Source organism: Heterocephalus glaber, unplaced genomic scaffold, assembly GCF_053883595.1.
Source record: "Heterocephalus glaber isolate CG9 unplaced genomic scaffold, H.glaber_assembly_v1.0 deba00001481, whole genome shotgun sequence".
NCBI classification, from domain to species: domain Eukaryota; kingdom Metazoa; phylum Chordata; class Mammalia; order Rodentia; family Bathyergidae; genus Heterocephalus; species Heterocephalus glaber.
The window spans coordinates 6,789,106-6,802,552 of NW_028258317.1; positions in this window are offsets into that span (position 1 = coordinate 6,789,106).

Genomic DNA, 13,447 nt, shown 5'->3' on the forward strand with positions numbered 1-13,447 from the left:
CAAAGAATGACAATTTGACTTCTTCATTACCTATCTTTATTCCTTTTATTTCTTTCTCTTGTCTAATTGCCATGGCTAATGTTTCCAGAACTATATTGAACAAGGGTGGTGATAGTGGACATCCTTGTCTTGTTCCTGATTTTAGTGTGAAGGATTTCATTTTTTGACCGTTTAGTATGATATTGGCTGTTGGTTTTTCATAGATGACTTCTATCAGTTTGAGGTAGAGACCATCTATTCCAATTTTTTGTAGGGTTTTTATCATAAATGCATGTTGGATTTTGTCAAGTGCTTTTTGTGCGTCTATGGAGATAATCATATAGTTTTTGTTCTTGGCTCTATTGATATAGTGTATTACATTGATTGATTTGCATCTATTGAACCATCCCTGCATCCCTGGGATGAATCCCACTTGATCAGTGTGTATGATCTTCTTGATGATCTTCTGCATTCTGTTTGCCAGTATCTTATTAAGGATTTTTGCATCTATGTTCATTAGTGAGATTGGCCTATAGTTCTCTTTTTCAGTTGGGTCTTTCTCTGCTTTGGGGATCAAGGTGATGCTTGCTTCCAGGAATGAATTTGGGAGTATTGCTTCCATTTCAATTTCATTGAAGAGTTTAAACAGCAGTGGTAGCAGTTCCTCTCTAAATGTCTTGTAGAATTCAGCAGTGAAGCCATCAGGGCCCCGGCTTTTCTTAGTTGATAAGTTTTTAATTACATTTTCAATTTCATTGGTGATATTGGGTTGTTCAAAATTTTTAGGTGTTCTTTGTTCAACTTTGGTAATTCATACGTATCTAGGAATCTGTCCATTTCTTCTGTGTTGTCCATCTTAAGGGCGTATAGGTTCTGGAAGTAGGTATTGATGATCCTCTGGATTTCTGCTGGGTCTGTTGTAACTTCACCCTTTTCATTCTTAATTGCATGGATTTGGGCCTTTTCTCTCCTTTTTCTGAGAAGGTTGGCTAAAGGTTTGTCAATTTTATTGATTCTTTCGAAGAACCAACTCTTGGCTTCATTGATTTTTTGTATCATTCTCTTAGTCTTCATTGCCTTGATTTCTCCTCTGATCTTTATAATTTCCTCCCTTGTATGAGCTTTGGGGTTGTCCTGCTCTTCTTTTTCTAGAAGCTTGAGGTTCAGCATCAGGTTGTTTAATTGGGCTCCTTCTGTTTTCCTAATATGCATATTCACTGCTATGAATTTCCCTCATAAGACTGCTTTCATTGTTTCCCATAGATTCTGACATGGTGTATTGTCATTGTCATTTAATTGAAGGAACTGTCTGATTTATTCTTTAATTTCCTCTGTGACCCATTGGTTATTCAGAAGTGTATTGTTCAATTTCCACGTGTTTATGAAATTTTTTGAGTTTCTTTTGCTATGGATCTCCAATTTCATCACACTATGGTCTGATAATATACAGGGGATAACTTCAATTCCTTTGCACTTGCTTAAACATGTTCTATATGTGAGTATGTGGTCTGTTTTTGAGAATGACCCATGTGCAGCTGAGAAGAATGTGTATTCTGATTTTGTGGAGTGGAAGACCCTGTAAACATCTGTTAAGTTCATTTGTTCAAGAGTTCAATTGAGTTCTAGTATTTCATTCCTTATTTTTAGTCTAGTTGATCTATCTATTCATGACAGTGGGGTGTTGAGGTCCCCCACTACAATTGTATTAGTGCATATATGACTTTTCATGTCCGTTAGTATTTGTTTTATATAGTTGGGCGCACTAGTGTTTGGTGCATAGATATTTATGATTGTCATCTCTTCCTCTTTGATTGTTCCCTTTACAAGGATGTAGTGTCCTTCTCTGTCTCTCTTAATCAGTGTTGGTTTGAAATCTACTTGATCTTCCAAGAGGATAGCTACTCCTGCTTTTTTTCGGGTTCCTGTTGCATGCAGTATTGTTTTCCACCCTTGAACTTTCAGTCTATGAGTTTCCTTTTGAATTAAGTGTGTTTCTTGTATGCAGCATATTGTTGGATTTTGCTTCTTGACCCATTCTGGCAGTCTATTTGTTTTGATTGGTGAATTGAGACCATTAACATTGATGGTTATAACTGAAACATACTGACTTGTCATTGCCATGACTTTTTCTTTTTGTTGTGTTCTCCCCCTTTACATTTAATTTCTTGTCATGCCAGATGGGTTCATTCTGCTTTGCTTCCTGGGGTTGTGATCCTCAATGTCTGTTCCCAGGATATTGTGTAAAATTCTTTGGAGTGGTGGTTTGGTATTCACGAAGTTCCTAAGGTGCTCTTTGTCATGAAAGTATCTTATTTCTCCATCCATTTTGAAAGATAGTTTTGCAGGGTACATCAATCTGGGTTGGAGGCTTTTTTCTTTTAGGGCTTGGAATATGTCACTTCAAGCTCTTCTTGCCTTAATGGTTTGTGTTGAGAAGTCTGCTGTGACCCTGATGGGCTTTCCTTTATATGTGATTTGTTTCTTTTCTCTGACTGCTTGTAGAACTTTGTTCTTCTGTTGTGTTTCTGGAATCTTAACAATTATATGCCTATGTGTAGATTCTTTTTGATCAAGGCTATTTGGAGTCCTATATGCCTCACTTATCTATATGTCAAGTTCTTTTCCCCTGCTTGGGAAGTTTTCTGCCATTACTTCTGTGAAGAGATTTTTTATGTCATCTGCACTCTCTCCTGTTGCTTCATTGAGCCCAATCAGTCTTATGTTATTCTTTTTTGCATCATCTAGCAGCTGCTGGATTGATTTCTCATGTTCCCTCATAATTTTGAAGCAATTTTTCTTTCCTGGTCACTAAGTGCAATCTTGTCTTCTATATCTGAAATTCTGTCCTCACATTGGCTCATTCTGCTGTGTAGACTTTCAATGGAGTTTTTCATGTCCTGGAAATCTTTTTGCATCTCTTTTATGGATTTCATTTGTTTCTTATGTTGGGATTCCATCATGTTCCTGAGCTCCTCTCTAGATTTATTAATCATGTCTTGCACTAGGGGCACAATTCCTCCTGTTATCTGAGAAATTATTTCTGATTTCATTTTTTCCAGATCCCCTTTTGTTGCCAGTTCATTGGGTCCAGGTGGTTGAGTATCAGAGGGTTCCATCTCATTTCCCTTTGTGGTTGCTGTAGGTGATCTGGAAGTCTGGTTTTGAGACTTATTTATGTGTTTTCTCATTTCGCCTGGGGCAGGGGCTCTTAGCACCTTCATCTGGTGATCTGTTGCCCTCTGCGTCTTTGTAGTGTGGAATCAGGTGGCTCCCTGTCTGCAGTGGGGTGATTCAGTGTCTTCCACGTGACTCAGGACCTCGGTAGGGTGTGCACAGATCTGCCTATCTGCAGCGGGCTGATTCCTACCTTTCTTTTCATTTGTACAGGTACTTGTAGCTAAGAATTTGCCTTAAATCTCAGAGGAGACTTTGGACTTGGACTTGTCAGCAATGCTGAAACTGGTAGGACTTTGGCAACTCTTGGAGATGGACTAAATGCCTTTTGCATAAAGTGATATGCATGAGTCTTTGGGTCAGGGGCAGAATGTTACGGCTTGTGTTTAGGTGTTCCCCCAAAGCCTCATGCAGTCTTGGGGGGGCTTTTTCAGAGGTGGCTAAATCTAGAGTGTGTGACTGATTCATGGTGCAATGATAGGATTAAGGGTGGGTGATTACTAAAGCAGTCCACTGATTGGTTTGGCACCCCCCTAATCCATGTAGCCTGGATACAATATAACGAATAGAAAGAGGCTGATCAGGTACCTTGCTCCCTTGCTTGCTTTTGCTGTCTTCTATTTGCCATGGACTTCTCTGGGGTGCCCTTCTGCCAAGCCATCCTGTGTTGGGGGCAGCTGATTATGGAATGAAACTTCTGCAAACTGTGAGATAAATAAACCTTTCCGTCTTTAACTTTAGCTGTCAGGTATTTTGTCAAAAACAAGAGAAATGTAACTAAGACATGAGAATTGTGTACAGTAAATATGTGCACGCTTTTTTCTTTTCATTAGTCCATTAATAATACAGTATTATACGACAACTATGTATATAGCATTTATATTGTATTAAGTATTATAAATATCTGGAGATGATTTAAAATGTAAAAACGGTGAGTATATGTTATGTGAACACAGTAACATTTTATATAAGGGACTTGATCATCATGATTTTGGTGTCCTCACTGGATCCTAGATCCAGTCTCCTGCAAATAATGAAGGATAGCTGTCAGACGTATGTACACAGCATGAAGAAATATACAGTGGAATATGAAGAATAGAAAGTGCTGGAGGGAAATAATAGAGACTTCTGGCTCTTTCTCAATATCCAGTCTTCTCTCTTATCTTTTTTTTGAATGAACAATAGAACCTTTAGCTTAGTGTAGCTGTGTGACTGAATCCTGGGCAGTGGAAAGTGCCAGTGTAATCATGACCCGTAAGTGATCTAAAGTGATGGAGGAAGAAGGGGCTGTTCACTTCCTTATTTCTTTCTCATTACTTGCTGGAATGTGGCTGTAATGACTTGAGTTCTTGGACTATGAGGTTGAAGGGGCTATAACAAGAGAAGGAACTTGGTTATCTGACATCCTGAACATGGCACTTGGAGCCCTGGACTGCCCTCTGGATTTCTTTTACACAAGAAATAATCTGTTATACAGTTTAAATGTGTAATCTCAGACAGTCGTAGGGTATTTCTTCTCTCTCATTTGTTTATATTGCTTTCTTTAGTACTTAACACTTATTAATCTTCAGATTCTTTGTGAAAGGTGTACAATTTTTCTCAGTAAGAATAATCAGTTTATCAGTTTTGTCTTCTAAAAAGTTACCCTTCCAGGCACCTAGTCTCTTGCTCTAATGTGGGTTAATTCTGTAAAATTGCAAGGCAGTGGATATCCTTTCACTGTTATCCTGGGGAATCTCATTTGCCTTGGGTTGGACATTTTATTTCCAGGATCTTGCATTTCTTTTTCAACTTCTAATTTTAGGAAGAGGAACATGGGAGTTAAACATTTGAGACTTGCATATCGAAAAAAAGTCTGTTTTACCAGTCCTCTTATTTATAGTTCAGATGGACACAAAACTCTACATTGGGAACTGTTTCTCTCTCTTTTTTTTTTCTGGTACTGGGGATTGAACTCAGGACCTTGCACTTGCCAGGCAGGTGCAGTGTTGCTGAGTTGCATCCCCGCCCCTTGTTTTTCATTTTTTAAAGGCAATGCTCTGTTGTATTATCTATAGCTTCTAGTGACAAATTCATGACATTCTGCTGCCTGATTCTTTGTATGTGACTTGTTTTTTTTCCTCTGAAAGCTTTTATGTTTTTCTCTTTACCATAATCTTAAATTTTACAATAATGACTTGGGATAGGTCTTTTTTCATCCACATTTTCTTGATCAATAGATCTCAATATGTAATTCTTTTCCATTCAGTGCTGGGGACCAGATCCAGAGCCTCATATATGCTAGGTAAGTACTCTACTGTTGAGCTACATTCCTAGCTCCTGGAAATCTTAAATTCTGAAGGATTTATTTTGTTTTATGGATATTTTTCTCTCCTTACTGCTCTCTACTTCTGTTATTAAAATATTGGGATGTTACTTGATCCTGTCATTTTCTATTTCCTATTTTAAAAAGTTAACATTTTTATGTATTTTTGGTGGAGGAGTCTCAAATGCTAACAACTTGGAAGCTCAGTATATGTTTCTTCCTGGTCACATTAACCTCTTTACTGCACCTTCCTTGAATTTTGAATTAGTAATTACATTGATTTTGTTTAAAATTAAGCTATATTTGTATATAACTCAACCACATTTTATATGACTTCATTTGCCTGTTTATTCTTTAAGTGGAACCAGACTATTTTATTATTTTGTTACATGATTCTTTAGACTTCTAAAAATCACTTACATTAATACAGTTGCCGTAATTTATTCACTTCTCTCTTGCATACTACTCTGTTATGTATCCATTAAGGTATGACTAACTTAATTGTTTTGGACCATTTGATGATTATGGAAAAAGCTGTTTGAATTTCTTTATAGTTAGTTGTCTCCTGGTTCCATCCAAAGAATTTCTCTAGGGTAGGAATTCCTAATCTTTATTAGTGTTATAAAACCCTTTGTTACTCTTTTGAGCCTATGGATCTTGTAAATGTATAAAAATGCATGGGGTTACAAAGAATAAAGGAACAAATACAGAAAAATTAAACAAGAGTAATGAAAATTTAAAAGCAACTCTTTTGAAAGAAATAGACACGCTTCTTGATTAAGGCAGTAAATAACAAAATCTAATGGTAGGTTTAAGAGATATAATTTTGAAGTGATAATGAACATAAAAAATTTAATGTACTTTCAGCAAGTGTTAATATGTTTGCAGCAAGTGTTAATAGAATTTGACAACATCTGTGATTTTTTATTGGCTAAAGAGTCACACGTTCTGCTAATGATATTGTGGTTTACTGCCTCTCTCCCCAAAGAAAGGAAGTGTTAATTTCATTTACAAGTTGGTAACATTAAAGATGAAATTTTACCTATCCAAGTTACTATACCCTTTGAATTCTATCAGTAGACTTTTCCCAGCTTAATTACTGGAGGTTACAAACCACTGTTATATAGTACATACCTGGGAGCAGAATTGCTAGGTTCTAAGTTATGTGCACATTTATCTTCACTAAATAGTGCTGAAATGTTTAATATATTTATACTCTTTTGCGTAGAATATAAGGGTTTTCTGATTAGTGTTTTGTTATTGGTCATGTGGTCTTATAAGTATAAAGAATGCATTTTTATACCTCATATAACAGAGGTATCAGTTGAAGGTGGTGGAAATTATGAAGTGGGCACATGGAGCTGTCCACTTCTGACACTGCTTGGTTCTATCTAAAAGTCAGGCTCATGCAGCTGTGCAGAGGGAAACAGAAGTAGAACCAATGGCAGTCCAGCAGATCAGGAGGGCAGAAGCTACATAAAGAGTCTAGATACTTATGCTCTGGAGCTGCATTCTCCAAAAGTACTTTATGTCTTTAGTGTTATATTCTGCAGCCACTAGATGGTGCCACAGACCAGCTTTTCATTGAAATGAGTGTCTATTTTTGTTATTTTAGAGTTGATGAAATATAAACTGTAGGTATTTAGGATTTAACTGTCAAGGACTTGTTTAATTTAGATATGTTTTCCATTTTTGGTGTGTATACAAGTGTTTTTATGCTGGATTATATAGTGAAGAAAAACTTTCAGTAAAGGTAAGTATAGTATTTATGGGATGTGTTACTATTATTATTAAATGTGATTGGTATAAAATTTTATTTAATTTTCCTTCCAGAAAGTCCTACTCATATCACTGGATTTTTTTTATTCAGCTGCTGTATGTTGAACATTGAATTAAATGCTTTAGGGAAGAAAATGAAACCCATATTTGTATCCCTCTACTAGAGCTTGTCAACATGCCTTGGTATTTCTTTATCAGTCTCTTTGCTGCTATTCTGATTTGAGTAAGTGGCAGAAAAAATTGAGAACAGCTCAATACTTAGTAAAATTGATTTAATGTTTATATTACTAACGCAAAATATTTTATAACTAAAACATATGCGTTGTTTATGCATAGGTAGTACATCATTTTTACCTGTCCAAGTTTCTTTTTCATTGGGACATGTTTGTAGTATATTGTAATTACATTAATCATGGGGATTTGGTACATGTACATGACATTTCTCAATTCTTTTTTTTAACCTTCTTCCCTCTGTCCCCCTCCCTGTACCTATTGGATATATATATTTGTAGTACATGATGATCACATTGCTCTTAGGGACTTGGTGCATCTACACAGCCCTTCACAATCCCTCCTCCTTTTTCACCCCCCCCCCCCATCTTTTGGTTCTCTTCCCATATGTCAAAGATACATCTCACTATCTTCTATTGTTTAGTCTTTATTTTGCACTTTACTTATATATTAGAGTTCTCATGTAAGAGAAACCATGCTATATTTAAGCTTGTGTATCTGATTTACTTTACTTAACACTGTCTCAAGGTGCATCCATTTTCCTATAAATGACTCAGGTTTATCCTTCTTTACGGCAGAGTACTCCATTGTGTATACATACCACATTTTCTTTATCCATTCATTTGTTGTTGAATATTTAGGCTGCTTCCAAGATTTGGCTATTATGGATTGTGCTGCTTTCAATATGGGTATATGTGTATCCCTGTAATGTGAGGCTTTTTAACTCTTTTGGGAGGATACCTAGAAGGGGAATAGCTGGGTCAAATGGAATTTCTATTTTTAGGTTTTTGAAGAATCTCTGTACTGATTCCCATAATGATTATATGAATTTACACTCCCATCAACAGTGAAAAAGGATTTCTTTTTCCCCACAGGCTCCCCAGCATTTGTTATTTGATTTATTGAATATAGCCATTCTTTCTGGAGCAAGATGGAATCTCAGTGTTGTTTTAATTTGCATTTCTTAAACTAGCTAGCTATGTTGAACATGTTTTCATGTTTATTGGTTGTTTGTTGGAGACCGAGCTATGTGAAGAAAATGTTGGGGACCAGGCTATGTAACTTAGGTCCCGTAGCCTCAAGGCTTGTTTGACCTATTTTAGGAATGAGGAAGTGTGTGGAAAGCTGCATGCTTCCTGGCTATGTGGGGAAAGCTCATAATCACGGCACTCCTAAAGCAAGACAACATCAGCTGAGGACAATGCAAAAAAAAAAAAAATGCGGAAATCCAGGTATGGGGAAGGACCTAATCCCTATTAACTTGTTTCCTTTGTGAGACTTAACTTATTCTTCATTTTTTATTGCTCCATTCTCACTACAGTCACTGTTCCAGGGAAAGTACACTACCGCTCCCCATGCACTTCTTGTTAACTAATAAAAGTGGATCAACCATGGAAATTGTCAAACTTTTCCACTAGAGGCAGGTTATGCCCAGTCCCCTTATACCTTGAATTTTGTCTCTGTCTTCCTTTTTTCCGTCATCTCTCTTACAGGTATCCGAGGGTGATCAGCCCCCAGCAGTTGCTTGTACTTCTTAATTTCAGAAGCCCATTGTTTGATTAGGTCTGTAATTTGAGGTTCTATTTTTTTTGTTGTTCTTTATGTATTCTAGATATTAGTCCTTTGTCTGATGGCAAAACATTTTTTTCCATTCTGTAGGTTGTCTCTTCACTTTGTTAGTTCTTTTCTTTGCCATGCAGAAGCTTGCTCTTTCTTTTTCTTTCTTTCTTTCTTTCTTTCTTTCTTTCTTTCTTTCTTTCTTTCTTTCTTTCTCTTTCTTTCTTTCTTTCTTTCTTTCCTTCCTTCCTTTCTCTTCCTTCCTTCCTTCCTTTCTTCCTTCCTTTCTTTCTTTCTTTCCTTACTTATTGATTGAGACAGAGTCTCACTATGTAGTTCAGGCTGGCCTTGAATGCACTATCAGCCCAAGCTGACCTCAAACTCATGATGCTCCTCCTGTCTCAGTCTCCTAAGTGCTGGGACTACAGGCATGCACCACCATACTTGACTCCTGTGAAGAAGCTTTTTAATTTGGTATGATCCTACCTGTTTATTCTTAGTACAATTTCTTGGGGTTCTGTTCAGTTTTTGCCTATGTCTATGTTTTCAAGAGTTTTAAATATTGTATCTTCCAGTGGATTGTTTCTGTTTTAATATTTAGATCTTTGATTCATTTTTATTGTAGTTTACTGTATGGTGAGAGATATGGGTCTGGATTCAGCACATGGATGGCTAGTTTTCCCAGTACCATTTTTTAAAAAGGCTATCTTTCCTCCATCAAAAGTGTTTGGCCCCTTTGTCAAAGGTAAGGTAGCTAAGTATGGAATGTACCAGGAGTTGTTGCTGCATCTTCTATTCTGTTCTATTGATCCCAAGTCTGTTTTGTTGTTGTTTGTTTTGACAATACCATACTGTTTTTATTACTGTAGCTCTGCGTAGTATAACTTGAAGTCCAGGATTCTGATGCCTCTTGCCTTTCCCTTGTTGCCTAGAATTACTTTTGGTATTCTAGGTCTCTTTTGGTTCCATATGAATTTTAGGATTACTTTCTCTAGTTCTGTGAAGAATGCACATATGTCTTTTATTACTGTCTCTCACTTAATTATTCTGGCTAATGTTTTGAGAAATAAATATTATATATCTGGTTTTTGTTTGTTTCTTTAAGGCAGTATCATGCTATATAGTTCAGGGTGGTCTTGAAATAATTTTGTAAACCAAGTTGGCCTTGAAATCATTATGTAGCCCAGGCTGGCCTAGTCCCTGTGGCAATCCTTCTGCTTCAGCCTTCCAAGTGCTAGGATCACAGGCATGTGCCACCATGCTTGGTTTGAGAATTATATTGGAAAAGAGTGATGATAGTGGACACCTTTGTCTTGTTTCTGATTTTAGGAGAAAAGCTTGTAGCTTCTCTCCATTTAGTATGACATTGGCTGTTGATTTGTCACAGATAACTTTTGTCAGATTGAGATAAAGTTCTACACCTATTTTTCTTTTAGGTTTTGTAATGTGAATGGATGTTGGACTTTGTCAAATGCCTTTTCTGCACCTATTGAGATGATCATGTAGTTTTTGTGCTTGCTTCTATTTATATGGTGGTGTTTTGCACTTTGCATATGTTGAACCATCTTTGCATCCCTGAGATAAAGCCTACTTGGTCATGGTGTATAATCTCTCTGATGATTTGCCACATTCTCTTTGTCCGTATCTTGTTGAGGATTTTTGGATCTATGTTAATTAATGACAATGGCCTGCAGTTATCTTTTTTGGTTGCATCTTTTTCTGGTTTTGGAATCAGGGTAGAGGTTGCTTCCAGGAATGACTTTGGGAGTACTACTTCCCTTTTGATTTCATTAAAGAGTTTAAAGAATATTGGCATTGAGCTTCTGTAAAGTTCTTGTAGAATTTGGCAGTGAATCTGTCAGGATCTGGGCTTTTCTTAGTTTCTAGTTTTTAAACTATTTCTTCAATTTTATTTCCTGATATTGGATTACTGAGGATTTTTGTATCTTTTTAGTTCAGCTTTGGTAGTTCATATGTATCTAGGAATCTATCCATTTCTTCTAAATTTTCCATTTTATCAGACTATAGGTTCTCAAAGCAGTTATCCATGATCTTTTTTTATTTTGGCAGAATCCATTGTCATTTTGCCTTTTTCACTTCTAATTGTGTGGATTTGAGTCTTTTTTCTCCTTGTTTTGGTAAGATTGGCTAAGGCTTTGTTGATTTTGTTTAATCTTTCAAAGAACAACTGATTCATTGATTCTTTGTGTTGTTTTCTTAGTTTCAATTTCATTTATTTCTACTCTAATCTGTATCATTTCCTTCCTCATGCTAGCCTTGGGTTTGAATTATTCTTGTTTTTCTAGGACCTTGAGGTACATCATTAGGTTATTTATTTTAGCTCACTCTGTTTTCTGATGTGGGCATTCACTGCTATAAAATTTCCCCTTAGGCCTGCTTTCTTCATGTCCCATAGGTTTCAGTATGTTGTACTGGGATTATTGTTTGATTCTAGGAGCTGTCTAATTTCTTTTTTAATTTGATCTGTGACCCATTGATTATGCAAGAGGGTATTGTTTAATTTCTATGTGTTTGCATAGTTTCTGTGGTTTCTTTTGCCATTAATTTCTAGTTTAATTGCACTATGACCTGATAATATGCATGGGATAATTTTGATTCTTTTGCATTTACTTAAGCTTGGTTTATTGCCTGCTGTGGTCTATTTTGGAGAAAGTTCCATGTTCTGCTGAGAAAAATGTGTATTCTGTTCTTTTTTTTTTGGTGGAACATTTTATAGATATCTATTAAGTCTGTTTGGTCAAAAGTTTTGTTCAACTCTGATATTTCTTTGTTGATTCATTGTGTAGTTGATCTGTCTATTTATGACAGTGGAGTATTAAGGTCCCTTTACAATTGTATTGGTGTTTAATCTAATTTTTCATGTCTAATTGTGTTTGTTTTATGAAGTGTTTAGTACATAAATGTTTATAATTGTTATCTCATCCTGTTGAATTGTTCTCTTAGTGCTCACTTCAGCAGCACATATACAAAAATTGGAACAAATTGTTCTCTTAACAAATATATAGTTGTCTCTCCTGATCAGTTTTGGCTTGAAATACACTTTGTCTAGTATTAGGATAGCTACTCCTGCATTTTTTTTTAAGCTTCCACTTGCATGGAATATTGTTTTCCATCCTTTGATTTTTAATCTCTACATTTCTTTTTTTAAATTAAATTTTTTTTGCATATTGTATATTGTTGAATTTTATTTCTTGACTCATTTTGCCAATCTGTGTCTTCTGATTGAAGAGTTGAGACCATTCACATTGAGAGTTACTACTGAAAGGTATTGACTTAATCCTGTCATTGCATTGTTTTCTTGTTGCTGTTTTCCTTCTTTTCTTCCTTTTCTTTTGCTGCTTATCCTGCCAGATATATTCATTCTTTGTGAGTTATTGGCATTGTTGCCTTCATTGTATCTTTCTAGGATATCCTTGAGAATTTTTTGTAATGCTGGTTTGGTGGTCATGAATTTCTTGAGGTGTTCCTTGTCATGGAAGTACCTTTTTTTCTCCATCAATGTTGAAAGAACATTTTTCAGGATACATAAGTCATGGTTGGAAATTGTTTTCTTTTAGGACCTGAAACACTTCACTTCAAGCCCTTCTTGCCTGTCAGGTTTGTGTTGAGGAGTCTGCTGAAATTCTAATGGGTTTGCCTTTATATGTGATTCGTTGCTTTTTTCTAACAGCCTTTAATATTTTGTTCCTGTGATGGACTTCTAGTACTTTGAATATTATGTGGCATGAACAAGTTTCATTTGGTCATGGCCATTTGGAGCTCTATATGCCTCACTTATCTATATGTTTATTTCTTTCAGTTTATTTGGGAAAATTTCTGCCTTTTCTTGTGAAGAGATTTTTTTTATGCCAGTTGTGTTGTCTTCTGACTTTTCAGTTATTCCAATTACCCTTAGATTATTTTCCTTGTGTCTTCATGCAACTGTTGGCTCCATTTTCATGTTCTATTATTGCCTTTAAGGCTTCTGTGAATAGTTGGTCTTTGAAGGTATTAGTCACTGTTGCTGCTCATACTTTCAATATAATTTTTAATGCCCTAGATTTCTGATTGGAATTTTTTCATGGACTCTAATTCTTTGCTAAATTGGTCATTTATGCTTTGTATCATTTTTTAGCTGATTTAGCTGTTTATTAGTGCCTTTTGAAAGCTCCTGGATTATTTTGGTTATTATTTCCATTGTCTATTTAGTTATATTTTCCTTCCTCCTAATGAGTACCTCTTTGATCTGTTTTCTAAACTTTCCCTGTTATCCTTTCAAATAACTCAGTTGTGTTACTTATACTATTTTTCCCCTCCATGTCCCCTGTATTGGCTTTGGGGGAGTTGGAAGTTTAGGGAGGCATTTTGTTGCCTTATCCTCTCATGTTTCTATTTTTTTATTGTTTGTTTTGTTTTGGCTGA